Below are 17,513 nucleotides of genomic sequence, written 5' to 3'. Positions count from 1 at the left end.
CTCTCCTCACCCTCCTCCCGGAACCCCCTGTAAGTCTTCACCCCAAGATGGCAACAGAGAGCAAAGACTGTAGTGGTCGCCTCAAACCTTTCTTAACCTTTGAGCTCAACAGTGCTACAAATACAAGCACCTTTGCACATGACATTCAAGCAGTTATTTTTATTGAAAACGAAAATGTTGAACCCTGGACTACGGCTGAAATAGCAGCTTTCTACTTGGGTATCCTCCCCCCCATATTTTCCTTGGGCAAGGCACGATAACATTTTTATTTCAAGGCATCCACACAGTGAAAATGGACACTGAAAACCACACCATCCCTAAAAGCATCCTCATGCTGGTATAGCCCAGCCTAAAGCAGTTCTCATCTGAACAAGGACTCAAAGCAACCTTAATAAAAAGATCAAGAAACAGTAAGATCACTTTCAGGTTAGCAATTTTTTCAATCAGATTTTGCATCTGATTTTTTCACTGTTAAACAGTTTCCTCAGTTAGTTTTTCCTCTTTATCCCCAGAGCAGCAGTACAGCCAACACCACTACAGAAACCTTTTAAGTCTATTCACATACATGCAGACTTCAATACCCTTGCAATCAAAATAAAATAAGCTAGTAGGGTGGCTCACAAACACACCAGGCACTTCTCTGTAAAACCACACCAGAAAGATGGCAGTGGTGGTCCCATGACATTATTTAAAAAGCCCAAAACACTTCTAGCTCATAGAAAAAGAATGACAAAAGTCAAACTGCTTACAAAATTGAAATTGAGGGAGGAAGGAAAAGAAGCAGGGAGAATAACCAATTTAAAACATTATTATTAGCTTTTTACTGAAGCATGAGACACAATACAGTAGCGTCCCTCCAATTTAGTCCACTGAAAAATGCACAAAAAAACAGGGGAAGAAAGGTCACAGTGTCTGGCAAGTTGTACACCTCTAGCAAAACCCCTTGTCTGCTCTGGCTCCTGATTCTCTGTAGTTCAGTAATTACTTGCTCTAAAAGACAGACTCTGGAAAGGTTTTTTCCACCTATAAAACATGACACTCCACAGATGTAAACAGTGAAAAGTTTTGGTTCAAAATAACTTACTAATAAGATGATTAACCTTGGATTAAACACCTTAAGCAAGTGTTTGAGAGCTACGAAACATCTTGCTCAAGAAAAATCCGTCTTCATTAAATATCCACCTACTCTTTTTTTCGATCCGAAACTCCATGTTTTCCACAGATATCACTGCAAAGTCCATTTCAGAATCAACTCACATACACAAACTGGATCATCTCCAAATCAAAATACATCCTAACCAGTGGTGACTTAGAAGGTCGAACTTGTATTTTCAGTTACACATAAGCAAATTAAGTTCACACCTTTCTCTTCCTCAAACCCATGCTCAACTACAAAGACATTATAGTTTGTATGCAAATACTCTAGGAGACTAATTTATTTACTACCATCTTCCTATTTCAGAAGCCCAGACTATTTAATACTGCCTAATGCACATCAGGCACAAAACAGAAGTCATCAGCAGTAATGTCTAATTTAAAAAAAAAATAATAAAAAAATCAAGCATTAAAAATATCACTTTAGCATGCATGCTAATCACATGCCTTTATAGTCAATCAAGCTTAATTACAATCTTAATACATTTGACTGGAATACTATACCTCTATGAAATATAGCCCCATTTTCAGCTTCAAGTGTGTCAAATTAGCCTTTTCAGCATGTTTTCCGTTTTTCATTCTAGAACCTACACAAAGGTTAACACAGACAAAAAAATGGATTCAAAGGTCTAAAGCAAGCCAGCCATGATGCCTGCCTACATTTCAGTAGTCTTGCCTGCTATTTTTAACAGAAGATAAAGATTCCTAACACAGAAGTTGATGTATCTCTGATTTTCTGAGAAGGGAAGTCAGCTTCTGCCCTGTGATGTGCCACACACTTCACAGTGCTCTGTAAACAGTAACATCAACACAGAGAGGAACTGACCATAAAGAAAGTTCCATTACTATTCAAATGGAAGCACACATGGCTCTTCACAAGTACCTGAAGTCAGGGCATTTTCTTATTGCTACGTAAAAATGCAAGCATATTAGAAAATTAGCTGTAACATTGCACTGGCACTCAAAGACCACCAATGACCATACTGCACTTCAGTTTTATACAAAGTCAGTCTTAATGACCTTGTCATTCATGGCAGTACTGTTCATCATTAATGCCATTTCTGTATCAAGAACCATCAGCAGCTAAACAGCTGTTAAGCTTAACATCTTCAAATTGTGTTATATCTGTACAAGTTCCTACACGGACAAAATCCAGCTCCAGAAGCCCTTCCCATCCACCCACCTTTAGCGTAAAAATCAACTCCTAAGCAAATTTTAAAAGCAAATTAAAGGATAATGATCTTGCATACTTTTTTGAAAGAATTCTTTTTGTAGTTGAAAAGTCCTAACAACATCAGTATGTTCTAAATTTGCAAGGTCATTGGCATTACTGCTTAGCAGAAACATTATCAGTGGTTCAAGGTCAAGCTATACCACAATGAGCATAATGGCCTCCAAGCCAGTACATATTTTTACAAAGATCTAGATTCACTTTAGAACTAAATTATTTTAGCTTTAAAGCATTAAAGTCCCTTTCCAGTACACAGCAGCTGAAAAGCAAACTCTCAGATATTATTAAGCTATATATAAACACTGGGATAGTGTAAACAAACACAGTAAACAAACTAAGTGCACAGTTTAACTATTAAACTGAAGTCTAGCCAATGCTCTCTTCTAGATTGGCTGTCTGCAGCTCCCAGTGCTACTGCTTGTGTGTTCAGATGATCATCCACCATTATGTATTTAGCAGAACCATGAGCAAACTGCTTCCATTTGGGATTTTATATTTTTACGCACTATTGTGAGGTACCTAAAGAAAATCACAGAAACGGAGTGGGTAGGGAGAAAACTCTAATGGATGCCTTTTCTGATTCACAGTAACTTTGCAAGCAGCATCTCTGAACTCTTCATGTCAGACTACCTTGCCGATACCATACGACAGCAATCCAAGAAGATAAGCACTTGGCTTGGAACTTGCGTACACAGACACATCTGTGCCTGTTAGTGCTTCTAATGCTACAGTGATGTGGTTAAAGAGAGGAAGCCACAGTCAAGATGGAGACATTTGCTGTAATATTGTTTCTAGTTAAATGTATCAGTGAGGTAGACACTTGCTGTAATACTGTTTCTAGTTAAGTGTATCAGTGAGGTGACCAGTAAAGCAGAGCAAGAACACCCAACTGAGATGGCTGGCAGCAATGGTAAAGCAGAGGCTGCATCCTATAAACATGCCCTCAATGAGGAGAAGCAGGTCATCACCACAACCTTGAAGTGTGCTATTTCCCAATGCTACCAGTCATCAGATAAAAAACCCTCTTGTTTCTTACCTGATTAAGTGCTGGGACTGCTTTTGTGGGGCTTATGGATTCACCTTCAACCTGTACTACATTATAAAGGCCTATTAACCTGTCTATTCTCCCCTCCAGAAAGAGCAAATACTACAGCCAGGAAGAAGCATTGCTCCACAGCCTAGAAAATTCTTTATTCTGAACATGAACTTCCCCAGGAGCCCAGTTGTATCATACTCAGCTGTGATCACAGCAAGGCCATCACCTCTTGCACTTCTATGGGCAGCCAGGATGCCTCCTACCACCTGAGGAGGCTGGGGTTAATGTAATGTCTATCTCCCTGACTTATTAATATTTTTAATAAACATTTAGTCAGAGAAAAAATACTAGAGTTACCTTAGATGCGGAATACTAGCGGCATCTGCTTTTCAGCATTCACAGGTAGAAACCCTGATGAAGCCACCAGATGCTTCTCTCCAAATGCAATTGATGATGTGCAAGATGTACTACGAATAATATAATCTGCTATGGCAAAAAGGCCTCAAGGGGATGAGCAACAGGAAGAGGAAGAACTTTTTAATACCAGTGGTAGCCAGAGGGTGTACCACTGCAGGACACCTAAATGATTAGGAAATGGGGTCAAGGACACGAGATGCTTCCCATCAGAAGCAACAACATGGGAGCTCATTGTGAGCAATAACTATTGTGTAACCAAGGCAGCACATCTCTGACTTCATAAAAGTAATATCATTTGTAGGTTGAACTGTACCTCAGTGCAATTTTTCCTCAGCGGACTTGTACAAGTGAATTTACTGATACCAAAATAAAGTGCCTCCCAAGGCAAAATAATTAACTAAGTCAGATTCCACAGCTATCTAGTGTCAAGAAAGCCACTGGCAGGCTTGAGTGCTCCACATATAAATTACCCCTTACGCTATGCCCGATTCAGTAGCAGCATAATTTGCTAAGAGTTTAATTCTTCATTATACAAGCAGGCAGTGACAAATTACCACAGGTTCTTGTCTCCAAAGTACTTTTGCTGCAACCTGTGGACTGCAAATGTTGGAGCAAATTTCTTTTCTCTGGAAAAACAAAACAAAACAAAACAAAACAAAATCACTCCAAATGCACTTGAGGACACACTGTAAGAAGATTCACTGAGCCCAGGACCTCTGTGATACCCTGTCCGGCAGCAGAGCAGGACACAGTGCCTACACAAGCTGGGATGCAGGAGTTCATCAGGCAGGGACCTGCTGACCCCACAGCACTGAGCAGAAGGCTGGTACAGGGACCGAGAGCCAACACAGCTCTGGAAAGCCAGGAAACAGGCTGATATTTGCAGGTTACTCAAAGCAAAACAGTCAGGTTTGTAGTGATGGGAACCTAGTCCGATATTTGCAGGTCACTCAAAGCAGAATAGTCAGGCTTGTAGTGATGGGAACCTTTAGTTCTGCGAAGCAGAGCTATTTCTGTCTCAGATAAGATTACAGTTTACAAACTAAGATGCTAAGAAATCTGGTTTCTTTACAAAAAAAAATATATTAAAAAGAAAAAAAGGGGGGGGGGGGAGGCATTTGCGCTTGCCTCAGGAAGCCCAGCTTATTCCCATGTAAAAATCACCATATAGGCAAGAGAAAAAAAACAAAACCAATTACTAGATAAGTCTCAATATACCCTCCCCACAACAAAGCATTACTGGTTTTGTGCCAAATACATATAGATTAAAGGGACTGCAGAAAGAATAGTCTGCCTGTCTGGATTATTCAGAGCTACGGATTAAGAACTATTTAGTCAAGAATTTCATTTTGTATCAAAAAAAAAAATAATCAGTCCTTTAGAACTAAGTGTTTACCTATACATATCAACCTCAGCTTTTTGACTCATATAAGTAGTAACATCTCCCAAGTGATCAACACACAGCAGCAGAAAGTAAGAAGTGGTTTCACTCCTACTAGTGATCACACAGGTTGAGTAAACATAAGGACCTATAAGGCTTTACTAATTACAGGAAGATGACACCATGTCATACTCCAGATACCTCTCAAGTGGGCTATATTGTAACTCACATTCAGGCTTCAGTCCACAAAACCTTAATATGCTGAAGTCACCTGTGTAAAGTTACCTGATTGTCTTGAGTAACTGCTGACAGTGTCTACAGGCTTTGCTGTCTCAACAGTGGTAGACAATGGGATTCAGGCTCTGAAGCTGATCTCCAGCAGAATACACAAACCAAATACTTTCTATGTTCATGATGTGCCAAAGAAAACTTTGATAAAACATTTTTTCTTATTTAGTGACATTAACCAAGACTTCAACAACTTTTCTCGCTCGTTTATGTCTTCTCAGAGTCATGACTAGAGAAGAAAAACCATGAAAGAGGTTTTCTATCTCACAGCCTGAAGGAAATGGTTTCACAATATTCAAGAACAGTTCAAAATCTACAAACTCTGACACAGTGGACAAAGCCTTGCATAAAGTGGAATTGCTGCCTGCACAACAGCCACTTGAAATAAATGCATTAATGCTATGCTGGAGTTACATACCTTCATATATAAACAGTATTTCAGTTGGAATTTTACGCAATATATTTACTAGCAGAGCTGTTTGAAGACCACACACACACACGCACTCAGCTCTCCACACAAGAAAATTAAACACAATGCCTTTGTTTCCCCCCTGTACCTTGGCCCTAAGTTGTCTCTCCTTCCTTTGTCACAGACCTTACAAGCTATTTATTTTCCCAAGAATTCTTTGTTCTGATGTGTAGCTGTACTGGATCAATAAATAAAGACAACAAAGCAAGGAGCTTTTATACTGGTCAACTAATACTTAAAACTGAACAGAGAGGCATAAGTTGGAATAACAGTATATAAGTGTTCTAATTGTGCCATTGTGTATCCTGCTCTTTCTTTCTCTCCTCTCAAACCTTGCCAGTGCATCTCCTTCCTTGCTGTTTCTTTTATGTATACTTTTGAGGAGTGTATTTATGTTGCAGAACACAGACATTTAGTAAAGAAAGAGAATAACAGTAATTTTTTTAAGAAAATTGTTACAATTTAAAATATAAGATCAGAAATCCTAACTAAATCTTCTTCTTAAGATTTTTAAATTTTCATTTTGTAAGAGAGAATTAATTGTCACTCCGATTTCTGAGCCCCCAGGGCACATATATGGAAGGGTTCTCCTGTATTCAGAGCCTCTGGTCTCCCCAAGAAGAAAACAGGAAGCAGCCTGGGTGTGACCTCACTCGCTGAGGTCAGCGCTATTGTTGCACTTCTGCACATTTTGGAAGTGTTTTAAAGTGATATGTCTCCATTATAGCTTTGGTACAAAAACAGGAAATAATCAACCAACGCCTCTCGAGAGGAAGGATATTAAGAGAACTTACTCAAACACCCATTTCTCTAACAGATACCATCCCCAATTTTAAGGAACTGATGAATGTATGTGCCTAAAATTCCATGCACGGCTAGAAAGGAGAGGTTGCAGAAGAGACCCACAAGCAAACAAGAGATCAGTGGGATATGAATACAGTCTTGCTTCGTGCGCCAACATGCCCCATACAGTTACATCACAAATACAACCCCACCCACAAACTGTGTGGCAGAAGCAGTTTCAAGCCAACAATATTGTTCCTCCCTTCCTCCGCAAAACACCTCATACCTCTCTACACATCATAAAGTAGTATGTGCCATTTATACACACATAGCTATTTAGCTTGTGATTTTAATACAACCTTGAAATAAAGCCTGCCACACAAAAATGTTTGTATTACCTGCAATAACTATTTGGAGTTACTAAGAGAAGTAATTTCAGTCAGACGAATGCAAATATCTGTGTTCACCTTCAAAATTCAGTATGGTAAGTATCAACCTTTAGTGTTTTTCACTAACAGAGGAAAGCAGGGGCATCTTGCAGGAGTGCAGCTGGGTTTAGAAGCCAGTGCCACTTTATCAGTGCTGCTGCCACTGTGCACACAGCTTGCCAAACAGAGAGTAAACCCTCACCACAACCAGTCTTAACAGATCACAACACATCTCTGTCTGATGACTGGTTTGACTATGGTTTCCATGGAAGACAAAACAGACCAATAAATATCGACCTTCTTAACAGCAGTTACAAAACAGACAAAGAAAATCACTGCTTTGAAATGATGAGTGAAAGAATTCTATAAAGTTTACTAGGAAAAATGATCAGTGACTTTAGACTTTTTTTTATACAGTAAGTTGACAGCTCACTAGACGAGTGTTTGGTGCTTAGAGATATCCGAGTTTATTTCTAAAGCGCAGACAAGTACATTCATAAAACATGCACAGAAAGCCCCTACTCTTCTTTGCCCACACACTAGATTCTAAGAAAAACCCAAGAAATTCAGTGTCAAGCACAAGACTGAAAAAAACACAGGAAGCAAGGAATTTTAAAAGTCATGAATATTTCACAGTCCAAAAGTAACATTCTCACATCTTATATTCATTCTGTTCATTTCCAGGTCAAAATATTTTGGTATGCAAGCACAGGTTTATTTTTATCACACTCCCTGCAAACAGAACTTCCTGTGAAATTTAAATTGTGTTGTCTTTAGTGACTGTAATGATAATTCTCCAGTGAAAATTTGGATCACTGACCACAGGACAGTCCATCACTGAACAACTTATTACTGGTTTTACCATTCAAAACATGTTAAGAAGTGACAAGAAAGCTTAATTAAGCAAAAAAGATACAACTCCAAGTAACAAGACAGAGATGGTTCCAGTCCATTTTTTTTCCTTGGGGACCTACAGGTAGACACACAGAGCGAGCTAACATACTGTTATTTTTCTCTTCAAATACTCAGCTATACCCAGAAGCTATTCTAAGAAGTTTTCCTATGAAAAGCATAGAGGGACAATTCAAAGTCATCTTGAAAGACCACTTACATTTAAATCCATCCCTAAACAAGTTTGATTTTGGAATTTCCTAAGGGTCTAACACATTGATATTTACTGCAGTGGCAGAGTACCCTTGCATCTTGTAGGGCCAAGCAGTGTTATGCATACAAAATCTGGTCTGGCACCTACATGCATAAAAGATTGCTTAAGCAGCCTCCTGTTTTCTGACAGTGTGAAGACTGAATGGTTTGCATAAAAGGCATGAAGTACACAGAAAAAAGCAAGTTTAAAGTCAGTGGAGAAGACACACATTAAGAAACATTAAAACCTTCTACAGGACAAGTGCCTCAATTCAACTGAGATGACTATTCGCTTGACTGAAATAATTCCTGACTGACAGTTTTTGGAAGTGGAGCATTCTTACACATTTCAGGAGAAGAGACCCCAGCAGTACCAGTTACACACACATTGCACCCTTTCTAATGTTTCACCAGCTTGGGGGAAAAAAAATGCATTTGATCTATACACAGTCTTCAGCACCCTTCCCTCCTCCTCACCATTCAGCACCACACACACACTCCCTTGGTACCAAAGTTACAGCAAGGCATTATGCAGTTCACATAATCATGCAGCTGTTAACATTTAGCATACAGCTGTACTCTTTCATAAGAAAACAAGGAAATAAAAACATTTGGTTTTTTATACTAATTATCCAAAGATCAGATAAAACTATTACCCTCAGGCCTAATTTTAATTTTGCTTTTGATTCACAATGCATTTCTGGTCAATTATTTGTGATTCTAAGCCACAAAAATCAAGTCTTCTTCCAGACTGGAGTTAAGTCTGCTTTAGTAAGTTTCTCTCTCTTCTCTTCTTCTTTGAGATGCATACTATCATAGGTCTGTGAAAAAAAAATATCAGCAACCTCACTTTACAGAGGGACACTGAATTAGAAATCTCAAGAGTAGAAAGTGAGAACCCCAAGTACTGTTTTTCACTCCTACTAACCCAAGTACAGGATTAAGAGCACACAGGCTGTGTAACTACCTCAGATACCACTTCTGATGAGATGTATCTGATCCATACTCTTTTGAATTGCTTTTGATGTTTCTCATGCAGTATTGCCAGTTTTCAAATGGCTACCTACTAAAAAAAAAGTATTTGAGAAGTATTTAAGAAAGATGTTATATTGAAGCAGGATGTACCACTGTGTTTCTATGTTCATACTTGCAGGCTTCTCAAAATCAAGGCTGTCTTCACAGTAGGAATATCTTAAGCTTACTGACTATATCTAGACAAAAAAGAACACAAAAACCTCTCATAAAAAAGCCTATCTAGATAAAGCTGGTGCTATTTAAAGGGAAGTTGTAAATTAAACTTGTGATTCATTATTTTTCACACCTTTACAATGCATTAAAATCCAAATATATTTGTAGAGTTCACAGCCCAAAAAGAATAAAAAGACATTCAGGTCACATGAACTGTATACAGACTGTAAGTGCCCAAAAGCCAGAAATTACCTACCTGGCTATTGGAAAGAAAATTACCCTAGATAAGGTTTCCAGAATAAAAGGATGGAAAAGAACATGCTGAAGGAAATAATTACAATATTCCCACTAGAAGCAGTCTTCTCTAATGTGTCACTTTGGGATTTATTTTTTTTTTAATACAATAACTTTTCTATGAAAATGTGACACTCACTGGGTTATAAATAGCAAAATTCTCCTGCAGAGACAAAGCCTCAGGTTATAGACAGGAATGTATCTGCCAGGCACTGTGGCCACAAGAGAGCCTGTGGCTCCACAACCTGCTTTGCTGAAGGTTATATTTCCAACCCACTGAAACTTCTGTTCTTGTAAATATTTTCTACGTATCTCGGTCAAAGTGAGCTGGGTCAAAAGCAGCCCAGCCAAGCACATCATCTCTGCTTCTACCCTTCACTAAAGAGCTGACACTGTTCTTGTAAGGCTTTTAACCTTTGGCATATGCATACTACTAGTTTAGCATTTTTCTCATCAATTGTCTGAAAGATTACTAAGCCAAGTGTAAAGCAAAATGATATCTGTCTCAACAAAAAGGCAAACATTAGCCATATCAATGAAACTCTCAAGTAATTTAACTATTTGCTTAAGATGTCAAGCTCTCAGCTGTCATCTTGTCAAAAGTTACTACGAAAGTCTACAATTCAGGGCTGCGAGGCTTCTGTAGAGATTGAGAAAACTGTTCAAACCTCTGAAGCAACACCATTAAGAACAGTCAATTTTCCTCATTTCATCCCTTTTCAAAGTGCATGCTCAGCTTTTGATGCTCATCTATTTGCATTTGCAACAAACTATAAGAGATGAGAGGGGGGGAAAAAGCTTCTATGACTTCCTGTCTCCAGCTACCTGACCTTCCCAATTAGCTGTTTTTTCCTAAAGCCTAACGGCAACACAGTGCTGACACCATCACACACTCACTAACAGCATTTTTACTTTGGACTTGTATTACATTTTTATCCTGCTGTACAAAAATAAAAATATCCAACTCCCTCTTTTAGGCTGCTTTTAGGACAACAGAGGAGTTTCCCCTTTTCTGTTGTGTATTTTAAGAGATTAGGATTGTGTTTGTAGCGCCCAAAATATTAGTTTTACTTCCTGGCCACCTCATTATCCATACTTCAGATCGCTTTTTTTGTTTAGACACCTTGTATTCAAACTACTAGAAAGAGCAACCGCAATGGAGAAGGTCTTGTCCTTCAAGTGTCAGTCACTAAGAGTTAAAAGGGACAGTTAACATCCTATAAAATACTGCAACCCTTCCCTGTGGACCGCTGCCCTTCTTTCCCAAGATGGTTAGGAGCACCCAAACATTCCTACTGTGTCCTTCCTACTGATTCAATGGAAGGAAAATGGTATTATCATCCTTATTTGAGGCAGCTGGACTTAGTGTTTTCGTGGAAACTGCTGTGTCATTTTTTTAACTCTGCCTGCTGTACCTAATGCTTAGATTGCTACAAAACTTGATGAGCTCTTGTACTTCCTTTCCTTCCCATCACCAACATGCACACATAAAGTACTCCAGTCTGCATTCTGACATAGCAGCACAAGATAAATACATTTGTTTAAACCTAATTTATAATTTGAGGGGGAGAGAAGAGCTTCTCTAGAACAAACCTACCCAAAACCTACTACAGATACATTAATTTTTTTAGGAGTCTTGACATTACATTGCACTGCCAAAATCTTTAAGTCAAATCACCAAGACCGATCAGAGTCACTAGATACATACCAAGTCTTTAAATCCATGCTGTGTTAAATCAGATTTTGACAAGTGTAGCATCTATATATGCCACCTGAGTATTTCTTTCAGCTCAGTAACAACTAAGCTCAATTTAAATCAAGAATCTGAAGGAAGGAACATGTCTTCCATTTCCAAGCTTGGGATAAAATTGGTTTACATGAACAATCACTTAGTGATCAGCCAAGATATAAAGGGTCACCAGAAAAATACTCAGATCAAATATTTCTTTTTATCAGAGCACTTTTAAATACGTGTTATAACAACATATCATGAATAAACATCTTTAAGACTTTAAAGATGTACAAATGCACAAACTGCATTTTAGTACGTAAATTTAAATTTACATAACTGCAATAAATTTTAGAAATAATTACTACAGTAAAAAAAAAAATATATATATAGGGCAGCAAAAACTTAAGACAAAAATTAACCCAACAAGAACCAATTTTTCAGGTTATCCTGAATCTACTTGAGTTTCCTGTGCTAGATGAGATGCTGACAACTGAACTAATAACTGCACTTTGAAAACAAACCAAACAGATTCATGAGTCCCCACTGCTGACAGCGAGGTTATTTGTTCTTGCCAAAGATGCCAAGCCAGTCAGCAAGTGCAGCTCCAAGCTCTTCAATCTCACTTAAGAACCACACTGAATCCTGGGATTGATTTGATGTTTTTATTTTGGTCCCCTCTCTCCCATTTGAAAATTAAAATCTTATAAATTAATTTTAATCTTAATATTACTCAGCTTTTCCAGTGTTTCAAAACAGTAGGTTTCATAATGACTGAAACACTTGGCTTATGCTGAAAATGCATATGTTTAATACTTGTCTGAGATCTAACATAAGGAGGGGATAACAACAGTTTCTGCAAATTGGCAAAACTATTTTGCCTCCAAACAACTAATTTTATATAACAGGTGGAACTTGAAAGTGTCTTTTACTCTAATGTACAGTCAGGGACTTCTGCCTTTTCCTTCCTTTCCAGTTTAAGTCCTTTCAGAAGGCAACAGACTGCAAGAGTATAGAAACTGAATCAGAATTTGTTTTACTGTGTATCAGCATTTACTTTCAGAAGCTGAGACACCTTAAAGGAAATGAAGGTATCTTCACTGCATAACTAGTTGCTAGCCAATGTCCATTTGTACTTGTTTTAATTCTGTTTTTAATAATCCTTCAGCTCAGTTCTCATTCTGGTTCTTTCCCACACTAACTGCAGCAATTCATAATAATCAGAACATCGAGTGTCTGATGGCATCCAAGCTGACATACATTCAAAACATTAAGAAGTTCACCTCTTGCTCTTTTGTTTCAGGCTTTCTGCAAAGATGGACTGTTTCATTGTTCCCACACTGCTGAACTCGTTAACACAATCTGAAACAATACAGATCTTTTTAAATTTAAGCTGCAGTGTTGTATATCACTGCCTCACATTATCTAGAAAGCTCTTTAAGCTTTCTGCCCTACTATCACATCAAACCACAGCCTTAAGAAAACAGTGTATGTTCACATTTTTCGTGATCACTTGCTCTAGTTCTGTTTAGCATCTTTAACATAAATTCTATGACAAAAGTCCAAGTTGCAAAACACAGAGGTTTCATACAAGAACAAAACAATAACAACTAGATTTAATTACACACTTAAGATGAAGTTAAGTGACAGGTCTGCATCCAATCAGAGAGAATTTTGGTGGAACTTGAAAAAAAAAATTTCTTGATTAGCAATACTATGCATATTTTCTACATAGAAAGTTCCAGGCACACGGTAACTGCATTAATCTGAGAATTGATATTCTCAGATGGTATTAAGTACAAAACACAATCACTGCATTATCATTGTCTCTTGGTATTTACATTCCCTGAGCATGCACTGCACATCGAGCTCAGATCTCACTAGTTTGATGAGACTTTTATGACTCCAGACATTAAGAAGACAAAGCAAATGACCCTGTCTTCAATGACACAATAGTCTTAATTCAGAACTCTGGCAGAGATGACAGTAACTAAGGAAGACCTACAATATTGTGGGGTTTGGGGTTTATTTCTTACTTCACCTTCAAAATCTCATATTCATCAATTTTGTGGCATTTTTTAAAGTTGCATAATGGTCTAGGAGTGAACTACGCACAGTTCTGTACGCAAGAATAATTTTGCAAGGTTTTATAATGAGGTACTAGGTTTTTCTTTAGAAACTGTTTGGAAAATTAAAATACTTGGACAAATTAAACACTAGATATCTTAGTACTAAGCAACATGAAGACGTAGCTGAAACTTTCATTATCCAGCAGATTACATTTGCAGTCAACAACCTTCTATTTAAGATTCAAATGACACGAGTGGTCAATCAAGACCAACTTTTTGAGCACTCAGGAAAGGGATAAACAAGAGAGAAAGCCACCAGCTATTTTTTGTACCAGTTTAACAATACAAGATACAGAAAAAGGCATCCCTGTAACTTGCTCAAATTTTTCATGATTAACAGATGACAGGTATTACAGACTTGCTTCTCACAGTATTAAATCTATACAACTCTTTTACACTGCCCACTGTAAAAACTGCTCATTTCAAGGAAATAATGTGTAATTCAATATTGCCTCTATTTTGCTATGTTAAACACACAGCGAGACATATTCACATATGTATGATCTCCCTCTTTTTCCTAGCCCCCTTCTTTCAAGATAAAAATCAGTCTGTTTTTTGGAAGCACAAATTAACTTCACCACAGCTATTGTGCTTAAGAATCACAAACAAACATTGCAAAAACCCACTGAAGATTCCCATCCCACTAAAATACTTTCAGGATTGTCGGGATTTGTCATGTGGTTTGTTTTGTTTTGATCTGTTGATACAGTTATTATTCCTGTTAACATTACTTCAGACTTTCCCCAACTTTAACCAGTAATTACATCTGCTGTATCTATCATTTAATTGTCAAATTAGTCATCTTTTACATCACTTCCAGTATTTCTATTAGCAGTCAGAGAGCAGCTTTGGGTTTTCTTCTGCACCCTCAAATTAGTCTGAAGGCTCATGTTCCCCGATATTACCCCTACTCCCCACAAGAATGGCCAAAAAACTATGGATCCTCCATTTATGCTTAGGGAAGTATATGAAATTGTGTAAAGCACATTAACCGTTCTTGCAGTAAACTCTGCAACTGAAGCACTGCAACCCCTACAAATCAGAATGAGCCTGCGCAGACAACTGGCCAAAGAGGAAAAGCACCCAGCTACGACTAGGGAACCCCTTCCCCCAGAGCAAGTGCTCCAAGCTCCCAGTTCACACTGGCAACAGAAAACGGACAAAACATTTTTCAAGCAGAGACCAAACTAGAATACAAAACTCCACTGAACATATAAAACTCACCAGACTGAAAATGACAAGTTTTCATCTCTCCCAATGCTTTTATGGTGAGTTTTAAAGGTCTCCAGAGCATTTTGCCATTTCCCCCCTTCCTTTCTTAATACTCTCTACCTCGCAGAGAACAGCTACTACTCTGATGTTTCAGAAATTGATTATATATAATCAAATTAAACTCTAAGCAATTTTTTCCTCAACTCACACTTCGCTTTGAGACTTACCATGCTCCTAGTTCAGAACTGAAAACCAGCCCGGAAAATCATGTATTTTCCACGCTACAACAATCATTCTAATAAAAGACAACATTCCCATTCCCAAACTGTACAATTAACAAGAGGAAACAGATCAAGGCTTATTTTGCATTAGTTCAGATAACATTCCGGCATAAACTAAACTTGTTGTCTGACAGATATAAACAAGGTGGATGCTTTTCACATTTTCTAACAGAAACCAAAGTAAAAATTAAAGAAGCTGATAACCTCAGCAGGAAGTGCAAATAAAATTAAAAAAACTTTTTTCGGGGGGAGAGGGGATGCAAATTTGGATGTGAAAGCCAGCAATACTTAGGAAGAATGACACAAAAAGCATCTAATGACTTTGCACTTTTCCTAAAGACAGAGAGTACCTTCAGATTTACTCCTGTCACAAAATACACGGTGCACATATGGCCACAATACAAATTTACAGAAACCCAAAAAAGTTCTAAACAGGTATCGAAATAAAAAATAAGAGAAGAGTTCCCCTACATATTCCAGAAACCCGGGAACTGCCTGTTGCTGCCAGCCGTACAGACTTTCAACTCCGAACTGCAGGGCTGCCTGACACTGCTGGGGCTGCAGGAGCATTCTGAACACCCCGGCGCTTAAGTCAGCCTGCCACCGGCACTGCTGGTACTACTGCTTCAGCCCCGGGCCTGTTCCTGACGACCCCCGGGCACAAGATGCTTCCCAGGTGAGAAGAAGCACCAAGATGATCTCTCTACCCCCGGCTCCCCAGGCGGCTGGAACCGTCCGCTCCGCTTCTCACCGCCCAGGCTGGGGACCAACCTCTCCCTCCCTTCCGCCCCCCCCCCCCCCCTCCAGGGTCCCCCGCCCCGAGGCCACGACGCTCTGGAGACCTCGCCCTGCCCCGACAACACCCTTCTCCGCGGTGGCTGGGCGCGGCGCCTCGGCATGCCCGCGCTCCGGGGTGGCGGACGGGATGGGAGGAGAAACCGCCGATGCCGCCCAACTCCGCTGGGCCCAGCCGCTCCCGACGGACCCCGGCGCCCGCAACCCCGGGGCAGGACAGCGCCCCTCACCCGCCCGCATCCTCAGGGCGGCGCCCTGGCAGGCCCCCTCCGCCCGCGGCCCCAGCCAGCAGCCCAGTAGGGAGCGCAGGGCTTTACCTCCGTCGGGGGAGTCTTTACCTGCTGTGCAGGGCCGCAGTGGGGCTCTCGGCCGCCCTGGGACCGCTGCTGGCGGCGACACCCGCGGCAACCTCAGCGCTCACTCCCGCTGCGGCGGGGCTCTCCCCACCGAGCACCGCCCCCTCCCCCCAGCGCTGCGGTGCGGTGGTGCCGCCCATGCTCCCCCCCCTCCCACCCGCGGGATGGGGCCGCCCGCGAGGGGCGGGGGCCGGCGGGCGCGGGGAGGTAGTAGCGCTACGGCGCGGCCCCGCCGGGTGCAGCGGGTGGTCCCGGGCGGTAGAGGACGCGACACGGCAGGGCTTCCCGCCGTAGCGGCTCCGTCTGCTCCGCGCTGAGGCACGATGGGGCCCAGCACGTCCCCCGGCTCCGCAACCCGAGCAGCGCCGCCCCAGACGGGAAGGGCGCTGGAACCTTCCGCTCGGCCCCCAGAGGCCGTCGCCCGCCGGCAGCCCCAGTCCTCCGCCCTGTGTGCGACTGAGCTCGGCGCGGGGGCGGCCTGAGCAGGAAGTGAGCCTGCAGCCCCCAGCAGCTCGCCCACGTCGCCGCGCTCCACCCGGCTGAAGCTGCCCCATGGCGGTGGAATGCCGCCCGCCGCCCCGCGGAACCAGCCGCCGCCCTCAAGCAGCCCTGGGGGACGGCCATTGCTGCCAGCCTGGCAGAGCTTCGCCCTCCGCCAGTAGCGGCCAGGCCCTGCGGGCATCCTCTGCTCCGCCGCGGCCCGGGAGGGAAATACCTGCGGGCTCGCCGCCGCCGGGTAACGGTCCGCGCGGGTGTCACCGAGCCGCCGCCTCCATGGCGCTCAGTCGCGGCAGGAGGAGCTCCTCCCCCTCCCTCATGGACCCAGCCGACGTGACGGGCCGTTGCCATGGCTGCGCAGCGCTGACGTCAGAGCGCTTAAAGAGATAGCGCCGCGGAGGTCCCTGCGCCGGGGCTTGCCGAGCCTGTGTAGCCCAAGGTGGCGTGGAGGGGCGAGGCCGGGCGGGGCTCCCCCGGCCGCAGTAGGGCGGCTGCGTTCGGTGGTGAGGGGAATAGCAGCGGTGTCCGCGGAAGCCTCGTGTTAGGCACCGGGCACTGAGCGGAGAAGCTGACCCCGCGCAGCTGCGGGGCTGTGCGGCCGTACCGCCGAATGCCGGCAGCGGATGGCTTCCCCTGCACGGCGGCAGGGACCCGGTTTCTGGCCGGGCGCCCGGCGGGGGCTGCGGGCCCAGGTGGAGCG

The 17,513-nt window shown here is 41.9% G+C and overlaps 1 protein-coding gene across 1 annotated transcript in view; it reads right to left on the bottom strand.

Annotated features, from left to right (window-relative positions):
• Positions 1 to 17,175, bottom strand: part of GNB4 (G protein subunit beta 4) — a 33,088-nt gene extending 15,913 nt beyond the window's left edge. Inside the window, exon 1 of the mRNA XM_061452476.1 lies at positions 17,031 to 17,175. The gene's annotated coding sequence lies outside the window, so the exon portion shown is untranslated. The remainder of the gene's footprint in view (positions 1 to 17,030) is intronic.
• Positions 17,176 to 17,513: the final 338 nt, after the last annotated feature.

The sequence above is a fragment of the Pezoporus flaviventris genome, unplaced genomic scaffold, assembly GCF_033815535.1.
Source record: "Pezoporus flaviventris isolate CSIRO_AGI_PZ_B2104156 unplaced genomic scaffold, CSIRO_AGI_Pfla_v1 ptg000013l, whole genome shotgun sequence".
Classification (NCBI taxonomy): Eukaryota; Metazoa; Chordata; class Aves; order Psittaciformes; family Psittacidae; genus Pezoporus; species Pezoporus flaviventris.
This window is presented reverse-complemented; position numbering and strand designations above follow the sequence as displayed.